This window comes from Mycetomoellerius zeteki, unplaced genomic scaffold (assembly GCF_001594055.1).
Source record: "Mycetomoellerius zeteki isolate Tzet28-1 unplaced genomic scaffold, Tzet1.0 scaffold332, whole genome shotgun sequence".
In the NCBI taxonomy this organism is placed as follows: domain Eukaryota; kingdom Metazoa; phylum Arthropoda; class Insecta; order Hymenoptera; family Formicidae; genus Mycetomoellerius; species Mycetomoellerius zeteki.
In genome coordinates, this window is record NW_017257319.1 from 370,375 (window position 1) to 380,496 (window position 10,122).

Genomic DNA, 10,122 nt, shown 5'->3' on the forward strand with positions numbered 1-10,122 from the left:
ATCTTATGGAATGACTATCAAAGGTCTTCTTTTAGAGGATCTGTCTCATTTTCGACACAAAGATCATAATAACATGAATTTTTCAACATAGGAGAAACAGTTTTACACTAATATCTAAAAACTTAGCTAGATACAGATTTAAAAATAAGTTGGATCATTAAAATAATCATGTAGAATTCTCGAGCAAAATGATAATTGTAAAAAATTTTGACATTTTGATAATTAATTTAAGCGAGAGAAATAATGGTTGCAATTACCATAATTTAATTATAATTTATCATTTTCGGTGCTAATTATATTTACGTTGATATAGAACTATAAATTATTATTACTGTAGCAAATGACTTAAAAAATGGAGCTCTTAATCATAATTATTTTACGAAGCACTTAGTCACAAAAATATCAAACATTTTTCTCTTAGGCCCGTTTCTATCAACATAGATTAACTTTAATCTTGGTTCAACTTACTCTTCATCTTTTTCTAATTTTTAGAAGTAGAACCAAGATTAAAGTTTTTTAGAAGTTGAACCAAGATTAAAGTTAATCTACGTTGGTAGAAACGGGCCTTAGTCCTACATAATTATTTTGATGGGATCCAACAAAGTTATTTTCAGATCTGTGTGTGTATCTAGTTAAATTTTTTAATATTTTTGCAACATTTTTTTTGTATGTTTTGTATGTTACAGTGCAAAAAGTATTTGTACAGGGGAAATTTTTATAAAAAAGTCTTATTTATAGAAAATAAACATAATTTTGAAATTGATCATCGCATTGACTGACAACAAGCTTACGACTTGCGACCTGCGTTCTAAGTCGAAAGCTGGTTCTAACTTCTACATTGGCTACGTTTACACCGTGCGCTTAGTCCGCGACCTATATGATAAATGTCTTTGTTTAACCTACAGGATAAACAAGGACATCTATTGTATAGGTCGCGGCCTAAATACACGGTGTAAACGTGGCCAGCAGCCCGATCTACTTAAGACGCAGAACGTGCGGTTCACAGGTCGCAAAACTAGGAACTAATCTAACGTATTTTAATCATAGTATGCTTGTAGGACGCAAAACGCAGGACGCAGAAAGTTGAAGTTCACCCAACTTTCTGCATCCCGCGTTTGCGTCCTACAAGCATACTATGATTAAAATACGTTAGATTAGTTCCTAGTTTTGCGACCTGCGAACCGCGTTCTGCGTCTTAAATAGATCGGGCTTTAGTTGCATCGCAGCGTCGCAAGCGTTCAATCAACATCAAGCTAGCTCGGCTCTAATTAGATCGCAACACTTGCAACATGTTTGCGATTAATGTAGAACCGACTTAATGTAGATCGGGCTTAACGCCGCTTACACGCGCAGCTTAAACAGCCGCTAAAGTCAAAGAAGTACGTTCATTCGATTCAATTCGTCGTATCCCGGAAAGATGTCCCGCTACCGTCGTAAAATTCTCGTGGACATTTTAGCAGCGAGGTCGTCTACGGGACGAGGGATCTCTAGCGTCTCGGATTTGTGATTTACACGTCGTAAAGGACGCGAGCAAGATCGTGCAGGTCCGTGCGTGCGTACGCACGGGCTATATCTCTCTCTCTCCTTCCTCTCCCCCATTTCTGTTTCTTTCTCTTTATCGCGCGCGCGTATGTTTACGCATATACATACGTGACGTCCGTGTAACATACGACACAATAATAATCCTGTACTCCAAAGTCGGCAGTCAGCGAGTCAGTATGTTGAAATGGTTAAATTGACATTACACACACATACACATCATTTGCAGAAAGGTCACAGGTTCGCGTGGACATATTTAGAGTCTTCGAGAATCTATTTTCGTTTTCACGGAGAAAACTTGATGAGATATTCGAAATCGAGTTTATTTGCTAACAAATTCGATTAATTGAAATGAAAAAATTATGTCGATTATTCGGATTATCTTAAGAGAAATATAAAATAGGCGCGAGCATTTCTTTAGCGGCATATCGTAAAGAAATTGTAAGTAAATTGAAAAAATTTGCAATTAATATTGACATCGGTGACTTATATAACGATTTATATGAGCTACGTAGTAAATTACAAAGTCGTTGGTCTTCCGCTGTCAATTCGCTGTCAATCAAATTGACCTGTTAAATCGATTATAACGCCTGACAACGTCTGACGTAGGAAATAGTGACGTTTCTGGACGAAGGATCTCCGATAATATAGAATTTGAATAATACAAAATTTGAAAGCATATCGAAAGAGGGAAGAAAGAGAACGAGAACTCTCTTTTTCTTTTTCTCTCCTCGCGCACTCTCGCTCGAATCGTATATCAGAGATTTATTGGCGTATGGATTTGCATTTTAAATAAATATGCGAAGTGGTACAGGACGTTAAGCTGTCCGAAAAGAATATTCCGCCCTCATCGCGACTACTATTATGTCTCTCCCCGCGTGAATATTCTTTATTTTTCAAGGACGAAAATTGCATACGCCCTTCACGCGAAATGAAAAATTCCAAGAATGTATGTAATAATTTTTTATCATGTTAATAGAAATTCTAAATGACAAATAATTGTTGACAATAATTTTCTTAAAGACACCTTTTGTCTAAATGAATTTTGTCTGAAATCTGTAGAAAAAAAGTTAATATAGATTTTGTTTTTTTTTTAAATAGATTGTCTGTAATCTATATAACGAGAAAGTAATATCTGAAGGGTATATTATATATCTTCTTTTAAAAGAAAATCTTATTTTTGAGAGAAAATATTATTTCTATATTATATCTCTCATTTATAGACATTTATAATAATCCGCAGAAATTTCAGATAGTACTTCTCAATAGGAAGATGCGCATAAATTATCTTTGGAACGACTGAAAGAACTTTAGCAACGTCGATAATCCTGCTAATAACCACAACCAATTGAAGCCTATTAATGCTGTTGGCACCAATACAAAAAATTAATAAAAAAGAAGTGATAATCCTACACGCGATGAAATACATAATGCTTGAGATAGATTTCTCGTGCGAAGAGCGTGATTATCTGATAGACACTACAGTGTCTCTGGATATAAGCGACAAGTTTTCGAGAATCGCTTGTTTTCTTTAGAATCCTCATTAATCGTTAATACGTGCAGAATTATTGAAAGAAAGAGACAGTAAATATTAATAAAGATAAACGTCGTACATTAATTTCTTAAAAAAAGATATTTAACAAGACATAGAAACTACGACAAAAAAGGTTTCCTCTTTTCGCCCCTCTTCTTCTTCCAAAATATAATCATTACTTATTATTAATATTATAGCAGTGATAATAATAAAAATAGAGCTTTGATTAGCACAAATTATAAAATCGTTAAATTGAAAACATGGATGTTTATGGTATTTTAATGACAAATGGTGCGTTCGGGGAAATGCTATTAGCGCTACTTCTGTCGTTCTATCTTCTCATTGTTTATTAGACATAAAACAAGGATAGAATGACAGAAATAGCGCTAATAGGCTCCCCGAACGCATCTAAAGCGTAATCGCGACTGCAAGAAGCAATCTTGAATTAAACAATATTAATCCAGTGAACAGTAAACAGATATATGTATATATTTCGGAATAATAATATGTTTCTAAAGCTTTTTGTGTCCATAATGCTAGAAATCGGTCCGAGACCTCGGATGAAGAAAGAATTGACCAATCGCAATGGCCATGTGATCAAATTGTTCAAATGTGATTTGTTAATTCTTTCTCTGTCCGAGTTTTCGGACCGATTTCTAGCATCGTGGACATCAGGCTTAAGAATCATATTCTGAATCAGTCGGGCGCGCATGTTTACACAATTCATTCAAGTTCACCGAACTGTTTTGCTCGGTTCTTTAGCTCGTGTCACATCTATCGAGACAATACACAACACAGAGTGCTTGCGTGCGTATGTAAACGGTGAAAGCTGTCGGGACAATACGAGTGAGTGCTCTCGTGCGCGTAAGTCGGTGAAGAGCTGTCGATAAGAAATATGCAATCTCTTACAGAAATTTAGTTTAATACTATTATTGAAAGAGAATAATTAATTACATATTCTGAGTATTAAAAGCACTGGAAAAATATATATGAAAACAATAAAATATTTAATATATTATTAATAATATAAATATAAATATTTTAATATAAAACAGCGTTTTAACAGAAAATAGTGTAAAACCTCCGAAGCTGATTTATAGCTGTGGATCTAATAGCTGTGAGTCTATTAGATTTACTCAATTATATTTTTTATGTTACACCCGCAAATTAAAATTATTGTTATTAAAATAAACACAATTAGAGTATTCATTTTTTTTTATACGAGTTATATTATTTTGCTTTCTTGAAATTAATTAGCGCCTTTTCATCAACATATATTGAATGGATCTCACAGTAATTGTAATAAAAACTATGCTACAAATTGACATTAGCTTAATCAGCTCCGGAAGGTTAATATTCAAGATAAGTAATTAATCACTACTTTCCAGTATTAAATTTCTGTGAATAAGTATTTTGGAAATTCATCTGTTTAATTTCATTTTATAAATTTTTTAGTTTTACCAGAACGTACAATTTATTTATCTTATTAATCTTCTTTACCCGCTTTTTATTTTGTGAAATCGATTAGTTTGGTTTCTGAGATCAGAAAAAATGTGGGCTTCTCAAATTTAAACTGAATCGTTTAATTAGAATCCTAAACATCAAATCTAGATTCTGAAGGCCGTAGAAAATAACGTGCAAAAAAATGTTCTGGAAGAATTATATTCTTGGATATGCGTCGTGCGTGTCAAATTTCGTTTAGCATTTAAACTTGATGTATTTTATGCGGTAACAGTAAAATTTACAAAGCATGTAATACACGTATCACTTGCAAATTACAACATAGGATACTGTTTTTTTTGCACAAGCTTTTCACACAACACCAAACAAATACATAAATAGAACTCAATAAATAATCAATTTCAAGACAGTCGAAGAAATCGTCTTAACGAACTAGTAGATTACGATATAATCGTTGAATGTTTATCAGACTATCGTGCAAAAGACGTTCGCGCTTTGATGTTAGTGATAAAAATGCGCTTGTTACGAAAATAATCTTAGCCAGAGGAGAAACGACCGCATGCATCGCTAAGATCACGCCGGATCGTGACTAAAAATGATGATGCGGGTCGAGCTTCTCTTGCCTACGGCGAATCGGGATCGAAGCATCCCGGATGATCGGCTGTACTCGTCTTCATGGTCGCCCAGATGCATCGGTCGTACAAAAATACCTTGTTCGCACGCATTTAGATCGAGAACCTACCGAGATTGGCGCGCACCGTACATTACCAGCGAAAGTGGAATCTCCCTGCTTTTTCCTCCGTCCATTAGGCTGTCAATAATACCAAGTCTCTTTTTAGTCTCTTTTTTTTATCTCTACACCCTTCAATGTTTCGTGAAAGGCTTCTTTTTTCAATTGTTTTTAATTTGAATACCACATTCAGAGAAAAAAGTCGTATCAGTAACTATAAATTTGTAGTGAAATAGCGTCTCAACTATATATATATTATTAAATTCTAATAAGAATACTAGATTAAGTGAACTAAGAAAATATAATACATTAACCACATAATCAATTTATAAATGGTTAATATTACTATATTTTCTTAGTTCACTTAATTTACTTATTGTTGTTATTAAAGCTTTATAATACATAGTTACAAATTTGTGTATGCATTTCTTATTTATTTTTGTCTTCCAAGTTTGAAACCAACGCTGCGTCTTTTATTGTAAGCTGAGTGATTTCCTTCTTAGGAGAAACTGAACTCCGCTACGTCCCTCTGGTGACAAAACCGCGTACTACTCGTACTGAGCGACACTTTAAAAATTTTTGTCTAAACTAGAAAAATGTAATTGTTATATCTATTTGCATGAAGTTCAAGTAACTATTCAATGTAGTTGAGTCACTATTTCACTACCAATTAATAGTGCATATAATTTGTTACCGTGACTATATTTTTATGACATTCAGCACTACTTTAGTTTCTATTACTTTGTAAAACTAGTTACAGGTACTTCAATTGCAAAAGTTGCCAAATTTATAGTTGCTAGAACTATTTATTATTATTTAATTATTAATTTCTCTCTTATTTTCTCTCAGTGCAGTATCGACTCGACATTCTTGTTAAAAAAATTAGACTTCAAATTCAGAGAATTTACGATAAAAACACGATTGCGGATTTTCGGGCGGATGAATTAAAATCTTTGAAATGTGAAGGAATTGTTTCCATTGTTTGTAGTCATCTTATCCAATATTATCAATGATAACGAACATACATGATTGATAATGATGCGATTGTCATTGCGCGATTATATATTTATATTACACTTACCCGTAATCTCGGCCATGGTGTATATAAAAATATAAAGTGTATCATTTCTGAGAATGTTTGATTATTCTTTACTATAAGTCATTCAAGAATTTACTCCAAATTATAAAAGGCACGCCAACTATGCCTGTCTTCGAAATAAAAATTTGATTAGTTGTTCTTCTGTTTGAGTTGTTCTATTATTTTATTATACGCAATCGTACACCTTATATTCTTGTCATAGACCGGTATTCATAGTCAGTTCTTATATTCAAGACCGTCTTAAGTTCAGTCTTGAGATGTCACGAACCAATCAGAGGGCCGTATTAGTGTCTTAAGATATTACTTAAGATGATCTTGAAATAAGAAGCGACTATGAATACCGGACATAGTCTTGGTTTCGAAAGCAAAAAAAGATCGAATCCTATGGAATTATCGTTTGTAACGTAATTAAAACGTGCTGCGGGTGCCAATGTATTATCGATGCTACTTCTTTCGATCGTTACAACAGGTCTAGGGGGAATATCAATGTAATTTATCTTTATGTTATTACCGTAACTACACGCGGCACATAAACTAGTCGAGATTATTATTACGCGTAGAGAATCTGGTCACTGGTGCAACATCTTTTTTTTATACTGTTTTCTCAATGCATTATCATAGGTGCATACCGCAACGAGAGGTAGATTGACTTCAAAAATAAAAGTCTGTAATAGCTACTAAATGTATTTTTTTTTATTGTAAGGTTTGGTATAATAATTACAAGTAAATATTATTCAACATAATAATAACTGTAACCACACCTGTTTGGTAATAATTGTAAAAATATAAGATAGTATTTTTAGAAAAGCACTGTTTAGTAGTGTAGCTTAATAGTGTTAGTGTAGTTTACACTGTTAAATTTATAATGTCAAATTATGTTTTATTTGATTTATCTTTAATCATTTTTATGGTCGCCACTGCTCCTACTCAATATAATTTGATTAAAATAATGGAGTTAAACTCAAGAAAATGTCTTTTTTACTCAAACTTAGTTCATCATTTACTAAATGCATCAATATACAGACGATGTTCATTTTAGAACAAACTATAGCAATGGATTAATTTACATTTTGACACATATAGAAGTTTAAAATAACGGAAATTTACCGCTGATTTTTTAATATCTAACAGTAAAATTAATATTCAGTTGGTTTTGATTATATTAACCCAAACAGTACAGATAATCATTCTAGCAATATTGCAATAACATTGCAAACGTTGCAACAATGTTGTAACAATGTTGCAGCTCTTCTGTGCTGTATTCAAATCTTATCATTAATATTTGATTGAAATTATTTCACCAAGCTTTGGTATCTATAAGGCTTGATGATTATTATTACCAGACACTTTTCAGTGTAATTTTATGGATATATTTTTAAACACAGTGTAGCCAATCGTGATTTTCTGATGGATGTCTTAGTACAATATAATACAATATATAGCGAATATGCGCGCTTTAGCGTGCCTTTTATGTATAATCGAGATAATTAAGATAAATTCACGGAACTCATCAATAATGATGCTGACATCGTGCGGTGCTGGTAGATTAATGGAGCGCAGTATGAAATTTACTGATATAATATTCATGAAATACGAGGAAGACCTCAGTCTTCCGGTATCGTTTTTCATGCACGTTCGACAAATTTGCGCGAAGGGGACAGAACGCGGCGCTTCATGCAAATTTGGAAGAACGATCGCATCACGTTTTCGGAAAATACAACAACCTCAATCACGCAAGCTTGATGTTTGCCACTTTGACGCGACTGCTCGTTAATCGGGTAGAGTTTCTCAATAAACTTCGCGATTATCGTGATTGCCGGTATGAGCGAGCTGGCCGAAGGAGCTGCCATCCCAAGGCTAATGTATGTACATTAATGCGCACATGTGGCAAACTCCAATGCGTACGTATCACAGGTGTAAATTGTTACGATGAATTACTCGACCCGGATATTATCGAAAAAAGTATTTCCCCCGCAGCAATAAATACAATCATCATTAGAACGACCGAGAGACTCTTGCTTCGCAAATATAGTTTCTACACGCAAAGAACAGTTGAAGTATCTAAAAATTTAGCTTATAAATACATAACTGAAAATAAGTTTGTTGAACTAGCAAAATAATTATGTAGAATGCTTATGCTAGAAAGTCAAATTTTTTAAGCCTTGCTTATCAATGCTTGAGTCTTGAGTTTTTTACAATTATTTTGATGGCCCAATAAAATTATTTTTACCAGAAAAATATTCTTTCCGTGTACAGATTTTTGTATGTAAGAGATTTTGTAAATAATAATAATTTTAAATAATTAGTGCCTTCGTCCTGATGACTACAAATATTCGTAAAGACTTTCGCGCGCGCATATATTAAAGTATAGATTTTTCAAATCTATTAAAACGCAAATGGTATAATGGACGTTTTGCTTAATCTCTATGGCATATAAATCATAACGAACGATAAACAAACGATTCGTTACGAGAGCCAGGTGTCTCGAATGCACGTAAGGCGATCTTCTATAATGAATCCACGATCTACTATAACTTCAATACGGTTAATTCTTGATTACACGTGCGTGTTTCCGACTCGTAATTTACGATCAGGACGGAGAAATAATAATTATTAATTATTTCGATAAAGCGGAAAATTCTTGTGGGATACGAATTCTTAAAATGATGCAAATTCTAAGAATTGCAAGACATGATTTATAAAAGATAATTTTATAACAGATAAACAAAAAATTTCAATCTCGTTCTCGATAAAAATGCAAACGGAATACAGTATATCTTTTCCATAATAATTATATCTGCAGATAGTTGATTTTAAAGCCCATCCCCGGTTTCCTGTTCGAAATCCGGCATCTCTTGTAGGTGGTTCGCATCTGTCAGACAAATTATAGCTGTGTTGTTTAAAATCACGTTTTCACATCTCGGTGGTAGCAATTTCAAGAGCAACTTCTCAGCTATCACGAGTTCTTGCCTAAGGCATTGCGATATACTTCGTCACTTTTTTCATTCTCGTCTTCTCAAATTCATATGTGCTCAGTAGATAATAATTTGCCTCTGGAAATACGAAATATCTACCTATATATGTATATATGATTGATCAATGAGTAAAATAATTGTTGTTATTCGAACTGCCCTATGTATTTAGAAATCAGTAACACACACTCTCTCTCTCTCTCTCTCTGTTATTATCAATGACATTAAATTCTTATCATTAATAGAGAATTATTTCATGAAATAGTTACGCAAAACAGAGAGAAGAAACAAGTAAAAATAATTGTATATAAAATAATTACACAAAAGTGATGTTACTGAAGGCGATTAATAAGTGATCTTAAATGACACCTTTTTCGTCAATTACTGAAATCTCATAAACAAATAATTTTGAAAGCAGAAATGCATCATTTTTTGAAACAAAGTATGTATTTATTTCTCGTCTTAATTAGGTGCCGCGTCGAATTTCCTTGTGTCACTTGATCGACTCCACAGCAACATTGTGGCACATGAGCAGGTACTGCTCGGGATGATGCAGGTCATTTCCCGGTCAATGACCGTCCGTAGGGTTGCACCGGATAAAAACCGTTCCCTTCGGTGGTACTGCAGACTGTGCCACAAAGTGGCTATCTCTGTTGCAGTAACATAGAAAGTTTTGTCCATTACTTCCTACAAAGTAAATACGACCGTCTAGAATGACTTAACGATTTAAAGTATTATTTTCCCACGTTGCAAGAGGCTATCGTAATAATCGCATATTTCATATTCA